This window comes from Monopterus albus, unplaced genomic scaffold (genome assembly GCF_001952655.1).
Source record: "Monopterus albus unplaced genomic scaffold, M_albus_1.0 scaffold52.1, whole genome shotgun sequence".
In the NCBI taxonomy this organism is placed as follows: Eukaryota; Metazoa; Chordata; class Actinopteri; order Synbranchiformes; family Synbranchidae; genus Monopterus; species Monopterus albus.
In genome coordinates, this window is record NW_018127932.1 from 2,328,650 (window position 1) to 2,341,773 (window position 13,124).

General features: G+C 40.7%; 1 protein-coding gene and 1 long non-coding RNA gene across 6 annotated transcripts in view; both read left to right on the forward strand.

Moving 5' to 3' along the window:
* Positions 1 to 13,124, forward strand: part of slc8a1b (solute carrier family 8 member 1b) — a 114,372-nt gene that overhangs the window by 35,318 nt on the left and 65,930 nt on the right. The window lies entirely within an intron of this gene.
* Positions 392 to 4,503, forward strand: LOC109961074 (uncharacterized). 2 transcript variants are annotated; one of them, XR_002275090.1, is made up of 3 exons: positions 392 to 473; positions 2,272 to 2,354; positions 4,442 to 4,503. It is a non-coding gene; the product is annotated as an uncharacterized LOC109961074 (long non-coding RNA). The 2 variants fall into 2 exon arrangements; XR_002275089.1 differs by lacking the exon at positions 4,442 to 4,503 and adding an exon at positions 2,566 to 2,917.

Genomic DNA, 13,124 nt, shown 5'->3' on the forward strand with positions numbered 1-13,124 from the left:
GCCTTGAATGATAAAGAAAAACACCAAGAGAGAACCTAAGATTTTTTTTAAGGCTAATTAGTAGTAAAATCTCTCAAGAGACTACATACCATAGAGAGCATTGTTTATTTTATGAGCTATGTATAGATGCTGTTCCTCTAAAGACTAAAAATACAAGTAGACTGTGTCTCTAGAGAATAGTGATTCTCTTTTAAGAGTAAATCCTAATTCACTAATGGGTAAATTGTTCCTTGACAAACAAACTATTAAAAACATGTCTCCTTATTTTCTTTATCCTAAAATGTTTTCATTCTAGACTAAAATGTTTTCAGCTGTTGCATGATGTTCACTCATATGATTTTTCAATGGAAATATAACCACAGACACCATCTTATTGTTTCCACAGCGTTCATCTATTCATGCACCGTACAGTATGTGTGTTCATCATGTTGTCTTCGATCTGTTGTTGTTCCTGCATGGAAAGGAGCATCGAGGTATGTGTACGTTTGTTAAAGCTAATGGCACATCTTTAATGAAAATTGATGCTGGAAGCTTAGCTGGGGCAGCTCACCTGATTAGGAGGAATGAGGTTTATGTTCTTTTGCAAGGTTATAGTGAGGTTACTAATAATAGATAGATGGGCTGACGAGAAGACAATGGAGGAGAAGCTGCTGACATTCAATATGTCGAACCTTTATTCAAAATCAAAGGCCGTCCCAGGATTGTTTTTACTTCCTGGAAAAACTGCAAAGTGGCAATAGAGTATTTACTAAATCTCTCCATGGAAATGCAGGCTAATGAAATTCTTTTAATATTAGCAGCTCTTAAAGCAGAAAACCCCACTACCCTACTATATACTAATGAAGAGAAAGTCAAGGATAATTGACTGCCTTTAGAGCAGAATTGTACATTAAAGATGAGTAAATGAAATGTGACAAATAAACCTGCTTAACATGTTAGCTAGGCAGTAATGTCAAGTATTTAATTCAAAGCCAGTATCAATAATTTTATGTCATACTGATATATTCATACCAATATCAAGCCCAGCACAGACGGGAAAAAGTGAAACAGACAAGAGGCAGGTGACTAAATGAGAAGACTGATTTCAGAGTAGAGAGGCAAATAAATCTACTCTTCCATCTATCAGCAGTGGCAGGTTGTCTGCATGTTAAAGGACTGAGCTATCCCACAATGCTCTGGTGGCCATGCTGCCTTTCTCCTTGGTGACAAGCATTTCCCCGGCAAGATATCAGGGAATGGGGGGGCCTGAAATCCTTGTGTAAAGATCTATGACTTCACATAGAAACAGTGAGAGATGCCCTCACATCTGTTTCATGTTTCTCACACACATTTCTGTCACTTGTGAGGATAGTGTGTCGTTTCCCAGGGCCAGGCCAGCAGGAGATGTAGGCTTATTAGCTGATCTTCCTTCTACTGTAGCATCCTGACTCCCATGATGCTGCAGAGGATGAGAAAGCGGTAGAGAGACAGACAGGCCTTAGGCGTGCCTTCCGCCTCCTCTCTCTCTCTCTTTCTAGTATATCATCCTCAGTCAAATTCTCACCCTCAGTTTAACTTTATCTCAGGGATACTTTGAATTTTTCATCAGTCTCAGCTCCTTTCATGTGATTTCTATGAACTTTGTCTCACTCTAGCTCTTAAAGTAATTCTCAGTGAAGAGTATTACACTGTGGTAGTATTGAATATATTTGGTTATTTGACTGAATGCATCATTTCAGAATCAGAATCAGCTTTATTGGCCGGGTGTGTTGGACAGGAGGAATTTGACTCTGGTACAGCGGCTCTCAATATGCATGTACATATACTTATGTAAGGCAGTAGCAAAGGGCAAGCAAACAATATACCAATATAAGGCTGTATAGTATAACAAAATAAACAGTATAAACAGTGCAAACAGACAAAGGAATGTTCATTAGGGAACAAGATAAAACTAGAGTACTTAAAAAACAGAGACCTGTACGGATCTGTATAATCTGTACGAGGTATATTTATAGGTATTGCACTGAGGGTTATTGTCCAGTCATACTGACGTGGGTTAAGTGATGGCTCGGGGTAAGAAACTGTCCCTGTGCCTGGTTGTCTTGGTGCACAGTGACCTGTAACGCCGTCCAGAGAGGAGGAGTTCAAACAGATTGTGTCCCGGGTGTGAGGGGTCAGCAGTGATCCTCTCCGCCCTCCTTTTGACCCGTGAGGTGTACAGGTCCTCCATGGAGGGCAGGCTCACACCAATGACCTTTTCTGTATTTGTCTTTTTTACTACTATATTTGCAGGAGACTGTCCCCATTTGCCAGCTGACACATGGACACCTAATGAATTAATGGGATTTTGTTAGATCTCATGCTAACACTTAAAGGTAGGCTGTAGAGTTTGTGACCACTAGTAGTGCTATGGAGCAATGCACATTGATCTCTAGTTTGTTTATGACACAATTAACATGAATGAAATGCTGAAAGTGGTTTTTAATGTTCTCTCCATAAAGTGAGATTTATTTTGGAACCGTTTAAGCTGAGCAACCACATACTCTAAAGATAATGCAAGCGTCTTATTATCACATCTAATTTCAGGAGCCACCTGCTTCAAAGGACAAGGGCTGTGAAAGTGTAGTCTTTGAAAGAATGCATCTGCATCTCTCCCCCAAATAGACTGATCACAAAGAAGCCAAAATAGTCTTATTGCCAAATCCAAAATAAAATTGCAACCAACTGTGTGATATTGAGCCAATTTGAGTAAAAGAAAACCTATTTCAAATGGAACAACTTTTCTGGCCTTTGACATACTGCAGGTTTCAGAAGAGGCCTGTCTTGAAAAGGACACATCTGTATACAAGGAGTTCAGCTGTTAGCATCAAACCTGCCCTAAGTGCTAACATACTGTAGTGCCTCTATTATCTGCACATGGGCAGAGTCGGATATTACCAGGGGCTCATGATAAAAACTAAACAAATGCCTGTGAGATTAAAACTGATATTTTTTTATATTTCACCCTCTGACATTGTATGTTGTTTTTTTTTTATCAAATATTCATGCGTCAGCTGAGCCATGGATCAATGTAGGTGGTCTGTGGGAGTCTCTGATGTGTAGATGGTTTTGTGTTCTGGCTGAGAATTTGTCTTTAATTGGATCCAAAAACAAGCCTGAAGCTGTTTGAATTGTTGGCACCACTCTGCAAGCAAGTGGGAGTAAATGACAATCAATACAAACAACTGCATCAACAAAAGATAATCCAATCACCATGGTATTTAAAAAAAAGTGAATGAAGGGGAGGAAGAATAAATGGCTGAGGTTGGAGAGTCTTCTGGAAAGCTGCTGACAGTATCCAGCAATGGAAAATGGAAATGGAAAATAATATGTTATTAATAGTTCTAAAGGAGTCTTTGGTGTTCAATAGGCAGTACAAATGTATTGTAGTTTTTACTGCATGTTTATATCCTCAAACACGGCAGCATAACAGGCCTTCTGAAAACGAAAAAGAGCGTATCCCACCTCATGTAGATGGTGTTATGTCCATGTTTTCAGCACTTATTATACATCCAATCAGCATCCCATATTAAAAGCTCATAGCTCAGTCTCTTTCTCTTATTTTCTGTGATTATAATTGTTTTAGATACTGTATACTTACAAGCTGGACAGCATGTGGTAGCCAGACGCCAGGCAGTGTAGAGACTGGCCTACACTTGCCCTTCTGCCTGTTGTATGTCACACAGAGAACAAACAGGGACAGACAGACACTAGCCATGCCCAGCTGTTTAGACACAGAAACGTTGCGTGTGTGTGTCTTTGTGCGCATTACATCCCCTGCTGTTTGGTCAGTCGGATCTTCTCTAGTGTTGGAAATGTGTTAAGTCATTTGTGGTATGGAACACATTTATAGTTAAGACATTAAAGACCTGTGTGTGTGTGTGTGTGTGTGTGTGTGTGTCATTTTGAATCTCTTCCACAAATCTTCCATTACACACTCTCTTCCCACCTTCTCTGCTTCCAGTATACAGTAGGAGTGAACTTTTCATGACCGGCCCACACACACACCCACACACACACACACACACACACACACACACACTATGCTGCCAGCCTCAGGCTGTACTTCAGATTCAGTCAAGTATTGATGGGGAAATGCTCTTTGGTCACTGTCTGTTGTCACATATGAGTTTATTTATTAGCCAGGGAGAAAACGCACATGTAATATTTGTGTCTTCTGAAAGTGTTTTCTTTTCACTGGTTTGCCCTTGAAGACAGAATCCAAACATGTGCAGGAAAACCCCAGCAGTTTGTCTGCTTTAGTTTTCTTTGAATGAAGGCATCTGCCCAAATATGAATACACATTTTGAACATGCAAATCTCACCACTGGAAGCTTGAGTCTTTGTCAACTGTAGAGTGAAGTGCAGAAATCCCACTTCATTGATCAGATACATATGCAGCTTTTGTTTTTGTTTTTTGCAGGACTGCTTGTGAATCTTATCCAGATCAGACAGAAGATCAGCATCCATGTGAATTTAATGTCTGTTCACACTGTGGTTATAACATCAGATGTTTGTTGCTTTAAAAAACACTCTTTTGACACTTGTGTTGTAAAGTGAACATGGATATTGTGTTTAATATCATCCCTAATCTGTGTACAGTACATACTGTAGAATAGATATCATTATAAAGTATGCTTAATAAACCATGTACTCAAGTGGGGAAGTACTCTGCACTGTATGCAGTTTTAGCCATGATCTCAGTCCCCCACACTGCATGTCTGAGTGTTGTAAGGCTGTGATCAAGCTCTGCAGCATGTTAACAACTGAAATGAGTTTTATACCTAGGAGATATGCATATTCCTACACTTGCTCTTTGCATATGCTGTATTGTACACTCGTCCCTGCAGTTTTGCAAACAGTTGCATGCAAGTGAATGCACATGAATATGTTGTATGCAATCTAACTTGTTTAGAAATGCCTGAATTAGTGATGAGTTAGAGGAGGAGGTGACCAAGGACGAGAGAGAGAGAGAGAGAGAAAGGTGGGGGTGAGCAAGTAAAACCAAAGTGGAACGAAACACTGAGCAGATAAATCCTATTTCCATTGCTTCACACAGAGAAGGAAAGAGGAAGCCATAAGTAGGATGGCAAAGTGACAAATGCCTGGCCATAAACTGACGCCAAGAAGAGATGGATTTAAAGTTGGGGAAGGAATGAAGGAGGAGTGAGAACGAGAGGGGAGGAAAAGAGAGGGAGCAGAATATGTAATTAAAGCTGTGATTACCAGGTTCTGAAAAAATTTCTCCCAGTCTGCTGTGTTGTACTTGGCTTCTGGTGCATCTATGGAAACTCCAAATGACATCAGTTCTTTCACTGAATGCTTATGGGGAGTATGCATTAACATACGATACTTAACCTTTCTCAGGGTGTTTGTTTAGCTGAAATGTTTAGTGGTTTACATACATTATGCATGTACCTTATTTCTGCTTACAGTTGCTTTAGTGTGTTTTGTTATTAATAGTTAATATCTGTGATGTCTCATACAATGTGAGAATTTATAATGGGTCGATAGAAGCCCATGGCTCTCTGGGAGAGAGAGAAAGCTAGGGGAACCTGCTGATGTAAGATGTGTCCTTGTTAGACACTATACAGTTGACTGCACTGATGAAGGACCAGTTACTGAGCAGCTGTACCAGTGTCTGTGGGTCTTAATGTCACCTTCTCACATTGTATGTCAGTTCACTTGATCTTTACTGGTGTTACTGTTAATGTAGAATTTTACCAAAGTAGTATAAATGTAATATGAAATCTTACAATAGTAATGTAATTATTCAAAAATAAGAAATGAATGCTGACACTTTCTGGATGATGAAGCTTGATTTAAGGTTCTGCATTGAATCTACGTAGGACATACACCGTAGGCTATGCAAGTGGCCTATGCCATTGTGAGCATTTACTGTATACTTGTGCGCTGGTGTGACACCACCAAAACATTAGTTAGCGGCAGGGTTTCTATGCCACTGTGTTGATTTTCTTTGCCACTTACAAATGTTGGCGACTGAAACTGAGTGGGTCATGTTGGAATAACAACTATTAGATGTTGAACAGCGGTTACTTTTTCTTAAATTACTGCAATGCAGATAGGGGAGAACATGTTGGAGATGTTGATATGACCATTGAACTGAGGCAGAACAAGGGGGGATTTTCCATGCTTGTCCACTGAGACATAAACATGGAAATGCAATGCAGCCGGTCATGGTTGTTGCAGTCCACATGGCCATGATGTCTAGTTACATTTCTGACTATGTGTGGGTATAGGGCTTGGTATTGAACCTCACTGTGTTTTGTTAATATAGAAAATTGTCCACTGTACTGAATGTCCAAATGTCACTGAATGAGTCCACAGTTTGTGAAATCATAATGTTGCCAGTTTTTGACATATTTATGTAGGCAAAGCTTTCGCAGTTGCTTGTGTTTAGACAACACTGTGTAGTTTTTCTGTTTTCTGAATTGTATTGCTGCTGAAATGTCACCATTCTTTCCTCCTTTCATTGCCCACTCCCCTTGCTTCATCCTTTATCTCTTTCTCTCCTCTTTTTCCTCCAACCATTCAGTCATGCTCTTTGTGTTCCGGTAGCAGCTGTAGTAGATTTCTTTCTAAACAGAAAAAGAGTTGCTACACCTTTCACTCTATCCATTCACTGACAAAAGACACTCGTAAAATGCATGCACGCAGCTCCCCACATGCACTTACAAAAACAACCACACACCACAAGCTCATGCAGGCATTTAATCAGTAAGAATTACGATTACTGCTTTAGCATGGCAGAGAAAACACAGAAAGACCTCAGTGCTTTGCTGCTCATTCTCAATGGCTCTTTGTGTGTATTTTGCAGTGTTAGCATGCCAGTAGTTTTCGGACCAGACCAGATCTATTTTCAGATTGGTGCTGACATGAAAAATAAGAAAGAAAAGAATATAATGATATGAAATGATACAAGAGTAAGAAGAAGATGAGATGCATTGATGCTGAATGGAGGAGGGAGGGAGTGGGTGGGGTGTGAGATGGGGTAAAGATGTAAATGTGTGCTGTAAATCCTGTCGCTCTGCTAGGGTGTCTGAGCAAAGTCCAGCTCAGACTCCTGTACTTCCATTCCTCTCTTTCCATTCCTCTTGCCTTCCCTCCCTGGGGACTCTCTCACAGGAATGTTTCCATTCCCAAGCACACAAAAAAAGATGAAGTTGCAGAGGTCATTGTGTGTGTGTGCGCAAATGCGTTTGTCTGCCTGCCCATGTGCTTATCTGTGTGTGTGTGTGTGTGCGTGTGTGTATGGGTGGATGTCAAAATGGAGAACAACAGAGAAAAGCATTTGTGTTACTCTATGTGTATGCCTGTGTACAGCGTGTGTTTGTGTGGTGTTATTGATCAGGTCTCTCCTTCATCACTGGTTATCAGAGACGGCAGCAGGCCCAGTGCACTGCTCCACATTACTCACTCTCTATACACACACACACACACACACACACACACACTCTCCTTCTGTCCTCTTTTTCCCTCTAATGGCAGATAATGTATTCAAATGAAGCCATGAAAGTGGGCTTTGTGAATCCACATGTTTAGAAGTTTTCAGATTGGATATTGGGCTGTACAAGTTGGCTCAATTCATTCCATCCTAATCTATCATCCTTATGCTTCACACACACACACACACACACACACACACACACACACATCTCCATCCTGATTCTCACATGCTTGTTGGGAGTGAGGTCATATATGGTAAAATTCACAGGACTGTATCCTCCCAGGCTAAACTTTAATCATAACATCTTTAACCTTATATCCAAACTTAATCACATCCAATCTACCAGCACATTCCTTCCTACACAGTCTTAAAATGATTTGTATTAGACAAACATGTACAGTAACCCCATGATGTAGGACCAAACATCTTTCAGACATGAGACTAGGCCTCGCCAGCTAGACCAGGCTCTCTATCTTTACAGGATTCTATCAGATTTATCCCTGCAGCACCTTCCTGTTTGTTCCTGGTATCATTAAAGCTCCTTGTTCACCTTTTCAGCTCTTCTGAATATATGCAGACGATCTAAATTGAAAATCAATGAATGTCCACAGCTCTCTCCTGCACACACCTCCTCTTGTCAGATGGAGAGCGGCAAGGTGTACAGTGTGTGGCCCTATTGAGGTGAACTGTACATATTACAGTATAAGAGTACAATATAATATGGGTGAATGGAGGCAATTATACATATATATACAAGTGAAATAATACTAAAGAAGAGTGCATGCTGGGTAAATGTCACAACTGGGAAATTTACTACATGTAGCAGGAAGCTGACTTAGTGGAGACAGCTTGAGGTTTGAATGTTCAGTAGGATGTATATGAATCAGCAGAATGTTCAAATGTAGAAGACTCTTTGTATACAACAGGAAGCTTGTATTTGAACAGACTCTATGGACACAGCAGCAAGTTCTACTTTATGGACCTTTGTGCAGATAGTAGCAGGTTCTACTGTTCACTAAAATCATGTTAATGTTTGGTAGGCTACTGTTTCTTCAGACAGCAGGACTCTGGAGTGTGCGGTAATGTTGGTCAACTCTCCTGAGATAGCAGGAGAATCTAATGTTTAGTAGAGATTGCATGAATCTGTGGACAGAGCAGGATGCAACAATAAGGCTCTACTGTTCCGTAGATTCTATGCAGAATGTGTTCTCGTGGCTAGTGTGACTTTGTGTGCTCACTGGACTCTGTGGAGACTGCCGGGTGTTCTCTGTGAAAAGTTTATCATGCTTAGTGAACATAAAAACAGACAGCAGAAGGCTCTAATAGACTGTCGAGAGAGCCTGAGGTTATAGACTCTCTGAGGACAGTGGGAGGTTCTCTTGTTTAGCATTTTAATGAGTTCAAGTCCCAGGACACGCCACTCATGTTTGCACTGACTTAAGGGTGAATGGACTATGAGTTTCACTTCATTATAATACAGAGTCACAAGGTCCTGTCTGGTCTCTCAGGTCATTAGGGAATGAATTACACTCTGGCTCCTATAAGACACAGTGGGATTTTTAGGGTAACATTAAATACACATAGCTCTGTGTCTCTGACACTGGCCTGCACTCTCTCCGTGCCTTCAAATGTCGCTCTTCTAACCATGCAACATAGCTTCTTTTGCACATCTCTTTTTCAGGTGCTGTCATTCAGTATCAGTTTTATCCCATCTTGTTCCGTTCCCCTTTGCCCCAGCTTTACTTTTTTCCTGTTCCTTCTTTGAACATTTCCATTCATGTTACATTCTGCCAACTCTGTGTGCCCTTTGCCTCCTCCATCACCTTCACCAGATCACTTTTAAGTCTTGGAGATAAAGCAGAATATTCACCAATCAGTCCTGTTGGTTTTGATTTTTGACCTGAAGTTGTTTCTCTCTCTCTCAGTCACTGTATATTAACGTGTCAGATCAGAGACTAGAGTGGAAATAGATCTCGTCTGGTACAGTATGTCCAGGTCACAGATTTTCTCAGAATGAGCAGTAGTCTTTCTGTTCCTTATTCCCACTGGTCATACCCGCTGATATTCCCAGCAGTATTCTGGTTAAAATGAGGGCAGCTATCTGTCTCCCAGTGGATACCGGCCTGCTTCACTTCCCCACTTCCACTGTCCTGGTTCAGCCACATATTAATAGCATCTACCTACAGCAGTGTTGGAGTGTGCACTGTGTGTGTATTTGGATTTGTGAGTGCATTTTGGATACAGGTAGAGTGAGAGAGATGCTAGTTGAAAAGTGTCTTGTGTGTGTCCTCTTCTTAATTAAAGGTTTTGTGTTAAAACTTATTCAAATTCAACCAAATGTATCATCACTGTCTGTAAAATACTGAGCTCCAGTTAGTTGCTATATAATCACCAGTTACCACAAACACCAGTTGTACCTTCTTTACATTATGTAGCATAATTTGTCAACATAATAAGTGATGTCTCCCTCAGAAATGAACATGTTTTGTTTAAAAAGGTGGTTTTAGTTTCAACACATCCAAGTTCAGGATTCTTGTTCCATTTTGCAAAAAAACATGTGAAACACCTGATACAACAACTAGCGTTTTGTCAGATGTATCTGATTAGATTAGATGATGATGATGATGTTTGTGTATGTCTGCATGTTTGGTGTGTGTGTGTCTGATGCAACACAAAAAGCGAACATCCTGTTCATACACACACACACACACACACACACTCATTCCCAGTTTCCCGAAGGGCCAAATCTTTAGAACACAGTATCACACAGTGTGTTAGAAAGACAAGTGCACACACACATGTCCTCCAGCCTTCTTAGTGTGTTATAGTTTTGACCTCTAATATTCTATTTCTCGTGGAGCAGTGGGTGTTTACCAGATGCACACAGAGAAACACACAGGCATTCATGTGCACAACTGCAAACCCGTGCAAAAACACATAACTACAAAGCTAATGGCAGACATTAAATTAAATGAAGTGGCTTTGCTCAGCACAAAGCTGTTCAGACTTTCTCTCTCTCTCTCTCTCTCTCTCTCTCTCGGTGTGTGTACACATTTCTTTCTGTGGCTGTGTGGATGAATTATAGGTTCATATCTTTGTGTGAGGACATTTTGCCTTGTCAAAGGGCTGTGTATGGGATAAGGTTAGAATGATGTTTAGGATAGGGTTAAGGTAAGGGGCTAGGACATGCACTATGTCAGTGAGTACTCTCACAGCTGTTGAAAAACAGCTGTGTGTGCTTGCTTGTTTCTGCATTCCACAAAAAATGGAGAGTTGTGGAAAAGTAAAAAAAAAAAAAAAATAAGAAGGATATTAATTAAACTGTCTTCTCCTCTGACCTAGGATACTGTCGGGCTTATTTACTGTAACTGGATTATGTCCTGTTTATTGAGGTCCACTGCAGTAAATTGAATTTTTAGTTGCTGTCTCGGTGCTTCCATCATTGTTTTGGCCTCAGCTGTACAAACTCTACCAAACCTTATTTCCTCCCACATATAGTTTTTTGTCATGCAGTTTCCTCTCCTCTGGCTATTGCTTTCTCTCTCTGTGCCATCTCTGTGCCATCTCTAATCATCTCCCACCTCCGGTTTACATAATGCACTACCTGATACAGCTGGGACTGTTCTAAGCTCAAGGCTTAAGAAGGAGGGAGATTTCTGCTGAAAGGCAGCAAACAAAAACTCATTACTGACTCATTCAGACTGCAATATGTAAGAAAATCTGATACATTTCCTCAGGTGCTTTGATCAGTGATGGCCCTGAAAATGCTTCCCATAAAAGATGTGCCAAGCAGTCCTGTATGTTTCCATTCCACTCACACTGTTCTGACTATATCAAGGCAATACTGTGTTTTACTAAACCAATGCACCAGAAACAGGTTAATAAAGGTTTTTAGCACTGTTACTTCCTCATGACAGTAGTAGTAGTAGTAACCAATAATAATGACTTTTTTGACTCTTTTCTTTAATATTTCAAAAGAAAAAAAACCATCTACAATCAACTTATACTTAGAATCAAGTCAAAGGTAAGTCAGCCAAGGCACTTTGAAGCAAATGTGTCTGCTTTGCCATTAGGTAAGGTCACACAGTTTAATCATCTACATGTCCTAATACACCAGATACAATAAATAACTTCCAAACTGTGAAATAAATCTCAGCTGCCGTAGAATGAAGAGAGGACATTTGCTTAGTGAAAGAGAGGGAGAAGAGCAATGTGGAGACAATGGAAGTAAACATCTTAATCTATGGGACACCACAGTGTGTCTCTTTGCTTTCATTCATCTGGCTTTTACCAAAATGGATCATTTAGACAGATTCTGACTCCAGGGCTCAACAACAGAAGCTATTTTCAAGCAGTAGACAATGTAGTTTTCTCACTACCACTTTGTCCTTCCTTTACTTCCCTCCAGTTCAGCTCTTTACTTCTGCTCTCTTCTCTAAATCTCACTAACTTAACAGCTTTTTGTTGAATCAGCACTGCAAACCTTTCTACATGGTTCTAGTAATCTCTCTGACGTTTCTGCAGTTCTCTGCCTTGCCCTCTCTCATTCCCTTTTGCTCTCTCTCTCAAATGTTTTCTATCAAAGCAACATTAGCAGAGACTGCAGGGCCCTTCTCTCTCTTACTTGCTCACACACATACATAAAATGCAAATTGATTTTTCATGTTCATAAATAAAATAAACTATACACAATAGATGTACAGATCTCTACACAACCGCACACATGCATTTCTGTAGGATATCAGCTACCCTTGAACTGTGGCAGGTGGAGAAAAGCAGGGGGCTGTGTGTGTGTATCTTACCCACTGTTACTCTAATCCCCACAGTGATAGAGTGATTAGTGTGTTGGTTTTCGTCTTCTTCTCTCCTCTGTCTCTCTTTACTGATGTATCAGCCCCTCTCCTCAGACTCTCAGGGTCTGGGATGCAGCAATTGTGTGTGTTTGTGTGTGTAGCAGTGCTGACAAAGACAGAAGAGTTGTTATTTGCCCATACTGTGAAATGCAGGCCAATGTTTGCCCTCTCTGGCTGGCTCATCTTTGCTACTGCAAAGAACCAGGACTTAACAAGGCTTAATGTGACTGTTTAGCTCTATAGCACAATACAAGTTAAAGATAAACTACTGAATCCTGCCCCTTTGGTGCTAATCAGGTGTGGTTAGCTCTCTGTGGCCCTATTGTGATCTGATGTCCATAGTCAGGCTGAGGCTTTGTTGGATCTCCTTGGCCTTGCAGTGGGAACCAGGCTTAACTAAGGGTGATCACCAGGGCTATGTAAAATGCAGAACAGTGACCTGGTCTGTATGCAAGTGGCTGTCATGTCATAACTTAGCCCAAGTCAGTGGACCGGCTGTCGTCTGTGGCTTTATATGTGTGTTACGGTGCTTGGCACATGTAATTTCCCTGCATTTCCTAGTTAACAGACCATGGCTGGAGCAAAACGATTTGTGTAATAACTTGAAAGACCATAGATCCCAAGTGTGTATGTAGGACATAACTTAGTCTGGACTGGAGAGCGTGTTTGTGTAGGCTGCAGTCAGTGACGTGCGGTCAGGGGAGGCAGGTGAGGCAGAGCCTCCCCTGTCAATCTTGAAAAGAAAAAAAAATTAACCATAAAATATAATAAATGTTAATATTTGT